Genomic DNA, 15,660 nt, shown 5'->3' with positions numbered 1-15,660 from the left:
TAAAATTTATTTTAATTTTTTTTAACAATGAAGGACAAAATAGGGATAAATCACTTCTTGTTTTGTTTTGTTTTCCAGAGGCTTCGGATGGATATATTCAAAAGTTATATTACCTTAATATTAAGGAAAGCACTTTACTATAAAATGAGTAGAACTGTGAAGCAGTCCTAAATATCACAATTCAAGCTTTTTTTTTTCCTATTTTTTTCTTCTTTTTTTCTTATAATTAAGGCTCTTCTATGTTGTACTACAGGAGTTTGTGGAAATGTAGATGTTCTTCATCCTCAAAAGGGGAGGCTCTTTGGTAAAGCTTGTCATAGCATCATGATTTTATCGTTACTTCAAATAATTGCTGTAGGAAGCTTTTTTTTCTTTTTTAAATGAACTATTGAAGCTAACTAGCATTTGAGTGTGGTAAAACTCAAAGACAGAGATTCAAATCATGCTTCCTTAGCCCTGATGATGTCATGGGACAGTACTGACACTAGATGCCCCACTTCCAGTTTTGTATTTGACATTTGATAACATTTATATACAGCTTTGCTTCAACTTCTGGATGGAATAAAGGAGGGAATGGGGCTCACATTCAGCCTGCTACTACCCTGCTGGATGTGTAATGATACGAGGGATTTTCTTTTAATGAGCATCACTTCGTATGGACGTGGCTGGTAATGGTCTGAAAACTAAATACTACCCATGATTTTATAAAGATATTTGAAGTAACGTTTACCACGTAGCAAATGTTCAGCTAGAAATACGTGTTGTCTTTGGAACTGTATTCATTTTGCTTCTTGTCAGAGAGAACACCTCTGGTTTTGAACAAGTATGTCTAATGCTGTAGTGCTTGTGAAGCTGAAACCGTAAATTTAGAGCTCCAGACAAAGCCCACTTGCTAAAGCCCTCACTGGCTAAATATCCAACTTCTCCCACAGGCAGTGAGCTCCTGGGTTCCCTTCCAGTCAACAGGAGATGCGTGACTGAAATTACAAGTTGAAAAGGCAAACTGCCTCAGACAAAACACTAAAACTAATGCAACAAAACCAATCTTTAGATCTCTGTGAAGTCAGTCGAGGGAAACAAAAAAAGCTTTAAAAAGCAAAGCAGAGAGAAGAGATTGACTGCGAAACTTTTCAGTTGATGTGAAAATTACACATCAGCAAAGCACCAGTGCAAGCCCTGTATCCCATGCAAACTGTGCCAGAATGTCTTTTGCTCCTTGGAGAGCATCAAATATTGATATGAGGCCTGATGTCAGAGCCAAGAATCAATGTCCTGACTGCAGCAGGTATTAAGATAAATCCATTCTCAGACGTCCCATGTTTTTCTTGAATACGTTAATTCATCCTGACTTACAGACAAGCTTGGGCAAGGAGGGCAAGAGCAGGAAAACAGAGATTTAAACTCTATGGCCTTCCTCACCCAGGAGCAGTGTTTGTCATCTAAAGGTGACTGGAACTAGAAGTTGCAGGAATGCAGCATCTCTTAGATGGTATGACCTAGAAAGAGAATTTCTCCTAGTGCTCAGCTGATTGTCTCAGGACAGCATAAGTAATAACCCAAGAGACGTAAAACAGATATATTTAGCACAAGCAGAAAGATGTTCAATCCCCCAGACCCTCTTCTGCCAGTCATGCAAAGCCATGGTCAAAAGCTGGAGGAAGTTCTGTGCTTCATATGCTGTATTCTTTGTTCTGTGTCCTGCCGAATTTGATCTTGAGCCTCTTCTGATATTATTAGTAAGATCCCATATTTTAGGGGAAAGGGTGCCTTTGTCATTTGATTGTCAATTTTATGACAGTTGAACATAGTGGTTAGTGTCCTCAGCTATCTCAGATGTGAGATATATCACCTGATAGAACAGCAGGAAAGCATACAGAACAAGGTTAATCTGTTTTACATTCAACAACCAAGCCTGGATTTACTGTCAGACACCAGAAGTACAGGCTGAGACTATAAACAACATCAGTGAGTCCTTTCTTCAAAGGACTGCTGTTCCCATTCACATATTTTCTTCATCTTCCCTTCAGCATCAAACTGAAGGGAAAAAGTTACGAAGTGAACCTTAATATTAACCCAGTGTTTCTACTAGTTTGAATTTATGCAAAATACATGAGAAATACAGCTCCCGAAAGAGGTACCTTTTGGAAATAATATTGCCAACAGTGGTATTAAAGGTCTTGGAACACAGATCAAGTCAAGCATGACCATAGGAGCGTTTGTGAAAGTTGTGGGATTATCTTAAAAAAAAGAAAGTTGCCTCTTGGAAAGGAGGAATAAACCAAACCCAGTCTGGAACTCCTGGTACACTAATGGTGGCCCTGTCAGCATTCACACTGTGTGCTGCAGAAGGAATTTCATGCAAATAGCAGAATGACTCTCAGGCTTTAGAATAGCAAGAGCTGTGTTCTTTTGCTTTAACCACTTGTTCCAAGAGAATGAGTAAATCTCCTGGGTGTTCGCAGTTTAAATTTTGTGCAGGGCTTTATGCATGAGGATAAAATTCACAGTTTATTTAGGTATGGAAATCGTACCAATTTTATCTGTCCTCAGACCGAGACTGGATTTGTGCAGCTGTTTGTCATGTTTATCCAACTAGAATTATAGGAGTTTGCTTGTAAGCGCAAGCCACCTCAGGCTTAAGGATGGCTGGTTTTACTGGGCTCTTTCCACAGATCCTGGCTGGAGCTTCTCATTCTTCTCCTGTTGCCCTGTGTGGACAGCTGGCTCCAAGGCAGTGATACTAACTTCTGTGTCATTGAGAAATGCAGAGTTAAGGAAGCACAGCTAGCTGGAGAAGCAATTAATTTTGGAGAAATGCAGAGCAGGAACCTGGCATAGCCAGATCCAAGTGAAAACTGTGCTTTATAACTCCCTAAGAAAAATCCTGTATTTGTCACTTAAATGTGGTTTACTCCTAGCAAATGAGGGAGTAGCTGATTTTGGTAGAGTTTGGGGTTAATAAATAAGAGATTTTTTCTCGTGGCTCATTAGTTGAGCTTGTTGAAGCTTTAATTGGTTCTGCGGAAAACAAAGCCTGTCCTTTTCTTGTGGTTGTGCAGAGCTGTATGTCTTGGTCTGTGATCCAGTCAGAAGAATCTTTCACTGATCTGTGCAAGTTTCAGGTTAGGTCAGAAGTGGGTAAGGAGTGGAGCTGGGGTAGAAACCAAAGGGATTTTGTAAGCCTGCTTGAAAGTAGAAAAGATGAAAGTGCCCCACCAGTGGGTAACTGCTGCTCTGTGTGATTGTGCAAAAAGGCTTATACAATACAGAAGGATGTGTAGGAAAAGATGTCTGTATTGAGAGTGCCTGGAACAGGCCTTCCTACAGAGGCTGAGTGCTTCAGCTCTTATCTGACAGCAGTGCATGTCTAAGAAATTATTTAAATCCCTTCCTTGTGGATCAGGCAGGTAAATAGGAAGTCACAAGCACATTGTATTAAGAAAAGACCAAGGGCAGTCTGTTTAACTTGTGTCTGCACGCACTGGGTAGGTGTAACATGTACATTTCAAACATCAGTTTGCTCTTATACAAATGTTGTAATTTTTCACTGTTGTGGGCAAATTCTAATTTTCCACGTGATAAGTCTTAGTGTCTATTTCACACGACTTAAATACAGGATCTGCAGAGGACACGTGGTGGAACTTGCTTGTGCTTTTGTGCATTTTGTGTCCACTGTGCTGTCCTGTACCATCTTGCTTTAGCTGTGCCATATAGCCAGGTCTAGGTCTACTCAGTTTGTGCCAGTTCTGAATTCTGTGTATGCAGGACCTAGAAACTGTGTGTGAATAAACACAATGAACAGCACTTAGAAGAGGAACTGAATTCTTCTGTGTTTGACGTGAAGCTGCCTTAAATCTCTTCAGATAATGCGTGGTCTTCAAGTATATTTTTGTATAACAGTAAGAAATGGTAGATAAATAAATTAAGACAGGTTTCCTGATTTAATATATGTTGTACGTGCAGGTCTTTGTTTGCATTGATGTGAGCAGTTATGAGACATGCATTATTTTAGCCTGAGTGTTAGAAAAACAGACTTTTAATTGCTATTGTTCTCAGGGCTCTGGCTTCCTTATAGATGGACTAAGTCATCTGTATTCAGAATGGGAAGAGGAGAATGTTGTCAGCCCTGATGCAGATATTCAGTAGGCTGCTACACACGTAGCTGCAAGAAGATAACGTCTCCTTACAGATGCTTGGTGTCTGATTAGTTTGGACTTGACTTTTGGGACCTAACATTGAAGGTGCTGGCATGATGTGAAACAAGCTGCTTGCTCTCTACCTGCGTACAGCTTAGCAGCAGAGTTGCTTTATGCTCAGTATGTGACTGTTAGAGAGTTTTATTGCTACCTACATCTCTGAGTTAATCTGGCTTTTAAAGGATGGCAGAAAATCTGAGCTTTGACTTTCCTTTGCAGTCCTGACAGGGGTGATAAATAACCCAAGACCTGCTGAGAAGATTCGCTGATTGATTTGAAATTTGAAATTCTCTTTTATTTCCAAGTCTCTTTCCTGGTGGTTGTCGTTGTGGCTCTCAGTGTTCAGCTCCGTGTGCTTGTCATCCTTTAACCAAACTTTCAGACGTCCCACAGGGTCCAGAGGGGCAACGTGCAGCTGTTTGGAGCTGGACACAGTTGCCTGTAGCTAATGAAATGATTTTCAGTGAAGGAAAATGTGTAGGCTATGTAGAGTTACGTGAAAATCCCCAGTAATCATACTGCTGGACCTGTGTTCAAGTCTTCAAGTAGAATTGATTGCAAGAATTTTACATTTTCCCTTTCCTCTTCTTCTAGGATGGACGGGGTCCACGTCCTATTCCTCTGCCAGGATACGAAGTCAGTTTTCCAGGTTCTGGTGAGAAGTTTGAAGTGAAGCATGTTTTTAAGCTCTGCCAGTCCCAGCAAACTATATATTTCAGTGCAGAAGATGAAGAGCTGCAGCTGAAATGGATGGAAATTCTCGCCAAAGCAGCCAAAGGGGAAACTGAAGATGTAGCTGAAGGGCTCAGCAACCCGTAGAGCAAGTTTCATTTAGTTTCTTTTGTACATGCTATAAACCATCACTTGAATTTTGGTATTCATGGCACTTTGAAATCTGTATGGCTTTATATTTTCATGTGTCTGCATAGGAAATTCAGTGGTTTCTCTCCTTTTATTGTACATTTCTCACGTACAGTAGTTATCTGGCATATGTTAATGGAAAGGTAGTTGTAGTTGTTGGTGGTGTTGATGCTGGTTAAAAAAAAAAAAGACAAGGAGAAAAGCATTAATTTTATCAAAGGTAATGGAAAACCATTGGTCTCTTGTTTTCCTAAATGTATATTTTCCAGTCCTTTTGATTGCTGTTCAGTGCAGGATGTGTATAGTCTGTGATTAGTTCTATAAATGCTGCCTCTTAAGTTAAATGTTGTAAAGGCTTGTGCTGGCCACTGACATTCCGTTCACTGTCCTCTCCCTCCTGGTAAAAGGTCTTTGTGAAGTGTGAGCAACGTACTGAATATTTTCTTTTGCTAAAACTGTGTCTCTGCTATTTTGAGATGACCTGTTCACAAGACAAATACTGTAGAAGGGACTTCTAAAAATGACTGCAAAACTGTGCAGGCAAGAACATTAAGAAGCCTCATTGATTTTAAGCATTTATAATATTGTTTTGTTTTCTTTTGAAACCAATACCTTCCTTACTTCTATTTGAACCCATTTTAATGTAAGTGAACAAATGTTTTATACTGCCAACTGGGATACGATCAATAAACAAGAACATTTTTAGTACACACAGTACAAAAAGGTGACTTTTTTATTGCTGTACTGGTTAATTTAAAAGTGCCCTAGGATTTATTTATATATTTTGTAAATAATGTTTCATAAGTATTTTAAGAATTTTTAAAAGATCTGAGCTAATTAACAGGCTTTAGTGCTTAGAATAAGACATATTTGTATGAACTGAATTTGTAATTTAATTTTCCTGTTCACTTGTATTTGTCTAATTTTCAAACTTAAGTGCTTATCTATTTAAATAAAAATTCATGCAGTTAACTCCTGAGCCAGATCTCCAAGGCACAGCAAGCTTTAGGTTGGCATTTAATGTAGGTTAAAAAGAGGGGGGGGGGAAAAAAAAAAAAGGACTGTGTGTTCCTAGTGGTAGCAAGCATGTAGTTCTGATAAAAATGAAATAAAATCTGTCACAGTACTATAATTTTTAAATGGTTTGGTTTAACTTTTGTTTCCTCTTCAGCCTTCTGCATTTTGTGATATTGGTAGAAAGAAGGAGCTGCTCCATACAGCCAGAATTGGTTAGAATTGCTGAAAATTAGTGATCTCCAACAGTGAGTGTATTTCTTACCTACAGAGGAGGATTCAGTTGCGTGGGACTTTTTTCTCATGTTTTAAACAGATATAATCACTTATCTGAAGTCTGTGATGCTAAAAAGTTAGAAGTTATGTATTTAATTAGCTGCTGGTAAAGTATCAATGATTTGGATATTCCCTGTCCTCCCTACCTTCTCCTCTCCAATAAGTGTGAAAAAACTTCCTTGCAAGGTAATTTTTATGGTATAGGTTATGAAAAGGAATTCTTTCCAGTGTGTGTTATTCCTCCTCCCAGCCCCCCCCAGGCTCCTTGCCTAAATGTAATGATTTAGGGTGCTTGCTTTGTAAATTCACTGGGTTTGTAATCTTAGTGTATTTTTTTCTTTTGTCCATCCTCCTTGTTCTGCTCTTTCTTTGTTACCAAGAGAGAAATGGGAAAGAAGAATGGTAAAGCACAACAAAAGGAATAAATCACTCATTTTCTAGTTTTATCAACCAAAAGCAAACCTTGTTAGTGCACTTTTTTTTTTGAATTTTTTTCCATAGAATCCTCATTTCCTCATTTTCTTTTTTTCTTTTTACAAGTAACTTTAAGTATGTCAAGGCACTCATCTAAGTACTGCCTGTACCTCAGATCACCTTCTGTCAAAGATGTTCTTTTTTAAAAAGTTGTAAAAATTATTATAGTCCGCTTGGAATGATACCACATCAGCAGGCATCTGTGCCATGGTTCCTGTGCAGTAGCTTTGTTTCATTTCCAGCTCATCTCTCCATTTGCAGAGGAAACAGCATGGCCCCTGCCTGGGGAATCTCCGCTGCATGGCTAAGCCCTGCACCCATCAAGAGCTTTTGTAGCCTAAAGCTGGTAACTTAAACCTTGTCTGGAGGGCTGATGCGAGTCCACTGCAGATCTCAGAGCTCTGCTCCTTTTTGATATAGCGTGAAAACACTCAGCCTCCAGTATAAATTGAAACAGGTAGTGGTGATAGAAGATGAGACCTCATGCCTTCAGCCACAATCAGCAGTGTGGCCTTAGTCCAAATCTGTGATGCTTACCCAGTCAGCTTTTTCCAAAGCCCATTTAAATTCCCAGTGAAGCTGACAGAATAGTCTCCATCAACTAGGAGTTGCATTGTATTCACGTACAATGAGATACCCCATTCTTTTTTGAGGCAGTGTAGCAGAAATGCTAAGTCATGGCCTGATGAGCACCTGGTGGGAAGGCAGGGCCAACCAGGGGAGCTCAGGTGTTATCAATGCAATGCACCTGAGTGACCAGAGGGGATGGAGCCAGGATTCCCCCCTTCCCAGAGCTCATGTAAGGGTTGGCAGTGGAGGTGGGGGTATCTCGCTGGAGATCCCTGGCTACCTGAGGCTTTCCAAAGGTAAGTAGTTTTTCTTCCTTCATTTTTGCATCCTCAGCTGCTGCGTTTCAGCTTGTCCTCATTTCCTACACATAGGATTGTGTCACCCTGCCACTACTGCTGTACTTTCCATCACAGGTGCTGTTCAGACTTTGGGTTGTTATTTCTTTTCTTGGGACACATGTGAGTTGTTCATACAAATGAGTTCAGTGATGTGAAGGTTGAGAACACGATGAATTTCAAAGCACGAGACATATCATGTAAGAATGCAAGGAACAATCCAGAGCTCCTTGAATCCTGGGTAACTTGACACATAAAGGAAACTGGGTTTTGTTGTGTTGTTTTTGTTTTTTGTTTTTTGTTTGTTTGTTTGTTTTTAAATATATAAATGCAAAAGAAGACATAAGATTGCAATCTGGTTCACGTGATAATAAACAGGTATACCAAAACTGCAGTCAGCTCAGCCAGGCAGGAGTCCCTGAGCTCCCAAAGTCTGTTTCTCTCCCCATTTAGTTTTATAATTATGCTCTCAGATTGTAAGCCTCAGTTTGTCCAGGCTTGCAAACTGATGTGGCTCTGGGGGAGGCATCAGTAAATGTTTCCTCTAATCCAGTGCTCTTTCCTCATCACTTGTGTTTGGCTGCTGTCAGAGTGCTGGCTGTATGAATCTGTAGTCTGCTTCATTTTGGTCGTGCCTCTTTCTTCTCTGTGAGACCTGAATGTTTGGGCCTGTTGGATGAAGAGTTATAACTGAGAAATACACAACACTGGTTAGTGAGGATGAGGGGCTGATGGTGAGTCAGACAAGACAAAAGATCCTGCAAATACTGCGAATATGCTTAACTTAGTGAAATATCTCCATTGTTGTCTCCAGAGCAAGGTAAGGCATGTGTAAAAAAACATATGCAATACTGGGACTATGATAAGCAATGATTCCAGTAAACTTGCGGATCATACATAATACCTGTCTATAATGAGCTTATTTCTTGGTTTTAAACTGCTTTTTTTGTACCATCACTTCTGCCTGTAACCACTATTGCAGATCTCTTAGATGTGTACTTTTCCCACAAATAGTTGCATGTGCAAAAGAGGGGAAGCATTCTGTTTTAAGTATTGTATTTATAAAAGACAGATACAGTACCAAACCTCCCATCGCTTTCCCTAATCATTCTATGATTTCTTTTTCTTGAATTTACATTGTTTTTGGAAATACCACATTGGTAAGGAGAAGCCATCTGTATAAATGTTTTTTTTTTTTTTTTTTTTCATGAGCCCAAAGGTGTGTTTGGTGTATGTATCTCTGAGAGCCACACAAAATAGAAAGAAATGCTTCTTATTTCTAATACATTTTGTTTCTGCACTTGTCCTTCCAGTAAATGAATTGCATGACTAACATGGGCATATGTAACTGAGTAGTTGGGGGGCTGTAGCAGAATATATTGCCATGCTGTTCAAAATTATTTAAGAAAGAATAAAGCAATCTCTTGTGCAGAACACTGCATTTCCAGCACTTTGGCTGTTAATGGGAAAGAAACGTGTCAAGTGGTAAAGCTAAAAGTATTAGTTTATCCTGAAAAGAACACGACAGGCTCTGTTATTTTCAGTGATGTTCTGAAATGGAGTATCTTTCTTCATTTATTTGGTTTGAACAAAGACAATTGAGCTATTAGTTTAACAGGCAGTTACCAGGGCATAAAGTGAGCTGGGAGTCAGGGAGAAGAGAGAGAGAAATGTTTCCCTTTAGTAGATCTTAGGCCTGAGAAGTGCAACAACATTTTGCTTGTTCTTTTTCTTGAGGTAACACACGATTTTGGGTTTTCGTGCCTGTTTTGCATCCTGGCATAGTTTCCCAGAAGCAGCAGCCCAGCAATGCTGAAAATGTAGATCAAAGCTTGTGGTTAACCTACCTGACACCCCTGTTGATTGTCTTGGTCTTGCACGAGCAGCATGGAACATTGGCTGCTAAATATAAGCAGCTGCACATCCTGTAAACAAGCACCTTCCCTTTTTACACACCTACCGTTTCTCTTTTTCTGTTCTTAGGTCTATGTGGGGCATGGCAGGGTTTTCATTTGGCTTGCACTTTGTGTTTTCACTTGGCTGGGCACTCTGCAGGCCCAGGGAAGCTTGACAGAGTTGAGTGATTACCTTCTGCTGTAAAATGAAATAGTGATAAAATTGGCTTTTCAGAAAGCAGTTGCTGGCTGCCCACACAGATACTGTGTGATCTACGACCATGAGATTAGACTAAGGGAGGAATTCTGTTTGGAGCCTCTAAAATAGAGCTTTGGGAAGCTAAAACTAGCTTGCATAGATGACTTTCTCAAATACAGCCAAACAAACGTACATTTCTGCTAAGTGCACAATGTAAAAGAGTGGTGCCTGGACATGTCTTAGCAACGGGGTTCAATCTTCGAGTAACAAACCCTCACCTGGAATAAATGACTTTGATTTCACCCATACATTTGAATGATCTTAGGACCTGGCCTGCAGTGCTGAGTTATTGTTGACTGATAGTAGCTTTCAACAAAGTTTTCTCTCAGTACTTTTCCCCCTTCGCTGTCTGCGCTGCCCTGCCCTGCAGAAAGCTTATTTAAAGCCAATTTCAGCTCAGCATGTGCATACGGTGTGCGCTGAGCAATAGTGAGTCATGTTCAGCTTGATAAGGAAATGAATGAAAATCCCCACAATGGGAAGAGACTCTGTGTTCCCATGTCTAGACTATGCATGCTGTGTTGGAAAACTGTAATTTCCAAGTCCCCAAATTGTTTCAGTCAAGTGGGGCCTGTTTTACCTGCAAATGGCAAATAGTTCTCCTGTATTTCAGGGTGGTGCTCCTCTAAATGGAAGTTTTTCTTTTGCTATTCAGGTCAAAGTGATTTCATACATTTTATAGCTAGTATATATAAACTTGAATAATCAGTTGTCCCAGTAACTCAGAATAGGAAAGAATCTGTCAAGTCTTTTACACTGTTACAAGTATCCATCCATGTGCTTGTAAGATCTTGGACCATAGTGCTCTGCAACTTGCACGACGATGCTGAACTGGGATGAGTGATGTTGTTCATTTCCAATACTGAAGAAGTTGCTTTCAGATTCCAAACTGAAGATGACAATGTTTAGAGTGAAACTGGTGACAACAAGTACCAGCTGAGTTCTGAATTGGTAAGAATAATTAAGTGCTGTGTGTTGGCCTAGGCATGCATTATAACTTTCATGCTTTGTATGGGGCGGCTCATTTTTGCTTTGATAAACAGCCCAGTATTAATTCAGAACATACTGAAGCTGTAAGGAAATGTTAGTTTTCAACACAGAAGGTTGCCTGTGGTGTTGGTGTTGGTGTAGTGGCTGGGTGCACTGAGCAAATATGATAAGATTGGGATGTTTCCGCAGACAGTTCTGGGTAGGTGAGTGATTCAGGAATTCCAGTGCCTTTGAGCTGTTCGTAAGGTGGTTGGTCCATTTAATTTTTCCACAAGGTTAATCGTACATTGAGGTTTTAGAAATCTTTTTTTTTTTTTTAATTTGCCATAAGTACCACTGAAACCACAGCAGGAAAAAAAAAAAGGAATAAGGAACTGAATTAAAATAGGAAAACCTTTGCACTAAAATAAAGTGATGGGGAAATAAATTTGCTGTGTTGTATTAGGCTTAGAGCTACGTAATACCTCAGGGCTGGTATATCAATAGCTGGGAGCAACCTGTGCTGGTTCTGGTAGTAAAGCTGCGCACCTTCAGAGAAAATCTGCAGCCTGTGCCAGAAACACCCAGAGCTCAAATAATGACCAGCCCTGCACGTGTCCAATTCACTATGAAGGAGCTAGGTGTATTTCCAGCACTGAGCCTCTGGAGAGAGGGTATGGACCACGCACTTGTCAGTCCATGCGAGGAAATCCTTTTTGATAACAAGTTCTGAATCCCTCTGTTAGCCAGCATCAAGAAGTACCACATTCTGGGAGGTGGATGACAAAGAGTCTCCTTGAGGTCATGTTAGATGACGGGGTGACACGACTGATTTAATCAGCTATAACAGACATGTCTGTTCAAGTTTGTGTGACACAGCATGCTGTCTCTTTGTACTGTTGTTTATCAATATGAAGGGGGCTCACCAAATTCACAGAGGCAGAACTTAAAGCTAGGTCCTCTCCTACAAGTGATAGAGGTAGCAGGGGAGATGGTTGGGTGTTTTGCTTGAAAAGATGAATTCATCAAACATTATGTGTGTGTGTGTGTGTGTATGTATGTATATGTGTGTGTGTATGTGTGTGTGTGTATAGTATATATATATATATATATATACACACACACACACACACACACTGTTTGGCTCCACATTGATGGAGCTTTTGTTTTCCCAGTTATACCTTAGGGCAGGAGGATGTGGGAGTCCAGAACAGGTAGCAGCACGTGGCTGCTGTCCCCAGATGTATGTTTTAGCATCATGTTAGGGAGTATATTGCAAACTGAGAAACCACAATGTGACTTCTGCTTCCTGCAGTCTGGTCATCATCCGCAATTACTAGAATCATGCGTGATTTTTAAAGAAGCAATCCCCAAGGGCTGGGAGAAACGTAATTAAACAATGTTCTGAGAGAAGCGGGGTGGAACTGGGTTAAATTAAATGGGGAAAAAAAAATAAAAAGATCCTGAGGACAAAGGCTTACTTTAAAAAGTGCATTTGAACTGTGAAGAAGCAGATTTGTCTCACACCTCGCAAAGTGAGGAGGGGAAGAGCAGCGTGCTGAGGGGAGGTGGGCAATTCCTTGCCTTCTTGCCAGGCTGGACCTGTGCAGGCTGTCAGTCCCAAAGCATCCTCATAGGAGGAGCCTCTTGTTGGCTGTTTTTGTTTGGGAGTGCTGAGGGGGCAGACGCCAATTAATGCAGTTAAATGTTAATTAGATGTGCAGGATCATTCAGAGAACAGTGGCAGTTTTTGAAGAATTTCCATTTTAGTGCCACTTCCTTCTTTGCCCTGTGCTTTGGATACACCTAACAGCCTCCTTGTTCAAGTTCATCCTTTTTCCTGCATCTCTGGAGCACCTTTCCTCCCTTTGGAATGTTACTTTAGCCTTACTTGTGTGTTTGGTTGACAGGAAAAATACCATTTGAAAGCATGAGCAGGGTGCATTTACTCTAAATTGAATTCCCATCTTCAGAAGCACACCACACTAAAGCACTCACTGTCTCACAAACTGGAGCTGTTTTGACAGGCGTCTGAAGTGCAGCAGGCGCACAAATCCACGCTCAAATGTGCTGAGACTGAGTGAAATGCAGGGAGGTGCAGCCTGCCTGCTTTTGTCAGTTTTGTACATGCAGGGCCAGTGCCTCAGGTGTGTTCCTCAGCTGATCCTGCAACCTGCTTGCTTCAGGTGCTTAGGGACTGGCTTCCAAGGGCTTGGTGCTCCTTGCCTTCCTCAAAAGCAGCCTCATATGTCACTGACTGGCGTTTCCCTACCTGCTTGTTCTTGTTCGCCCTTTGCTATCATTGCCCAAATAGGAGCCACGTGTGGTGATGGTGAGAGTTAAAGTCCTTCTAAATATAGAAAGAAGTTAAGAATTTGCCTTGCTGAGCTAAGAACTGATGTCCTCTCCGAGAAGGGCAGGATGCTCTGTGCTGGGCCTGGTGCTCCCCCAGGCACATCTGGGTTCCCTCAAAAATAAAATTGCAGTAGTCCAAGCAAATGCCAAAAAATGTGAGATTTGCTGACGAGACAAATCTGGAAACCAAGATGATGACAAAGTCCTCTAAAACACTCCGCGTTCTTTCTGTGCTACCAAGCAGGAAAGAAAACAGCATTCTAACAGCAAAACAGCAATGAAGATGCAATACCATCATACCACTCATGGGGCTGCTGGCTGAGATGCAGCCAGGTGCAGCACATTGGGGCTTTATTCAGCTGCCATAGGGGTGGCAGGAGCCCGGCCTGCTCCAGCTATTTCAGCATGGGCAGCTTCTAAGCATCTGGAGTCTTAAATTCAATGCCAGTTCCTTTCCTACATCTTGTGTGTCCACACCCACAAAATAATTGCTAGCAGATTGGTACGATCTTGCTAACGAGCTCATCCTGGAATAGCGTGCTGCTCTGCAGTGCCTGCTGAACAAAGTGCCTCAGCGAAGAGTACCTGTGGCCAAAAGCAGGATCTGTTTGCAGAGCTGGCAGCTCCTAACTGGCGCTAACTGGTGCTCCCCATCTCTGTACTGTTGTGTTCACAGCCCCTAATTACAATAACTGGAGAACTTCCACTGTATGCCTATAAATCTTCTATTATTCAGCAGTGCCATCCTTGAAAATGAGTAATTGCTGGAGTTTGGGTATTGTATTATGACACTGCTTTTATTTTTCAAATTTATGGATTTATCCTACTTTGATCTAGTGAGAACCAACAACGTGTTGTTTGGATATTAATCACAGCCATCCTGCCACGCAAACCCTGACAGGCTGTTTAAGCTCAATCTCCTTTGTTTTTATGTTTCAATCACCAGCGTCTATAAAAATACACGATGGCCATGCCAGCTCTGCGCAGCGAAGCTGAAAGCAGCTGCCTATCCGTAGGCCAAACGTGTCAATTCTTGAAGCCTTCCGTCTGTGCCACTACAAAGCGTGCTGACACCTGAGAGCTCTGCCACCCAGGGGGGGCTCAGGGATGGCTCAGGGATGGCCCAGTGCCACCGCAGTGTGTGCCACAGATGTCCTGTGCCCTGCCCACCGCCCAGCCCTGCAGACAGGAGGAGTGGCTCAGCTCTTGGATGTTGCTTCCATACGAGCTCGGGACCAGAGCACAGCACTGCCAATAATCCCAGCAGTGATTCCTAGTGAATGTCAACAATCCTTAAGTTTAATTACCTCCGTTAGCACTTTCTGTAATGGCAGATTTAGCAGAGTTCTGCACGAGCATCAGACACACTGGAAAGGAAAACAAGAGCTGGCAGCGAGAACGCTAATAGCGACAATTAAAAAGCGTGAGGCTTTGTTTTGCATTACCCTTCCAAAAGAGTTTTCTGCATGCACTATACGTAATGAAACACTAATTCAGAATGCAATTTAGTTGGAATTTACTTTCAGCAGACTAGAATAAATGAGAGCTGCCTTTTCATAAACAGGGCTGGGATTCAGGCTGTATTGACTGAATTTGTAACATTCTTAGCGTTTGCAGAAAGAACGTCCTGATCCTCAGCTCCTTGGGCTTGGCAGTGCAGTGTCGTGGCCGGGCGTCCCTTTGTGCCCCGGGGCTCTCATAGGGAGCTTTCAGTTCACTGCTATACTGAAGTTGGAACAAGATCTGTAAAACCCTGCTGTAATCGCAAACCATCTGTATCCTTCCTGCGAGCGCTGCGAGCAGCGTGTTTAATAATCATTTTGATAGATCTAATTGCCTGTTACTAAGAAATGCATCAGTCTGATGCTGGTTTGATTCATGCAGAGCGTGGCGAGCTGTGCGGGCTGCTGGCAGCGATAACAGCCTGAACGCCGGGAGGAAACAGCCATGCCGAGCCCTGCGGTTCAGGTTCAAATAATGGGTTTGTTTTTTGAAATAGGGGGAAATGGAGGAATTTCCCTTGCTTGTGTTTTCACAGTTTGAAACCATGTCCTAGCTACTTAGAAATCAAGTGGTAAAATTCCTATCGACCTCTCTTTAGACCTATTTTTCCTTTGTCAAATATGACTTTTTTTTCCCCAGATTTACAGGGATATTTTATTATTTTTTTTTTTAACGTATTCTTCATTGTGAGGTTTGTGCATTCAGGCTGAGCTGGAATTGGAGCTCCTCAGCCAATGTCTCTTCCAGGGTTCCCCTACACTCAGACTTCCTGACCGCAGTGCTGTGTGCTGCAGATTCACTCCACTATTAGGGACTGCATTTATTACCACTTCAAACAAAAATACATCAGTGAAAACTCAGGGATATTCTGTCTGCAGTGCCTGTATAGCAGCCCTTCTCTGATCTGCCCATGGTACACATCCCCTCCTGGTTATTTCTGGCACCAAGGTGTG

Source organism: Meleagris gallopavo, chromosome 14 (genome assembly GCF_000146605.3).
Source record: "Meleagris gallopavo isolate NT-WF06-2002-E0010 breed Aviagen turkey brand Nicholas breeding stock chromosome 14, Turkey_5.1, whole genome shotgun sequence".
Taxonomy (NCBI): domain Eukaryota; kingdom Metazoa; phylum Chordata; class Aves; order Galliformes; family Phasianidae; genus Meleagris; species Meleagris gallopavo.
This window is presented reverse-complemented; position numbering follows the sequence as displayed.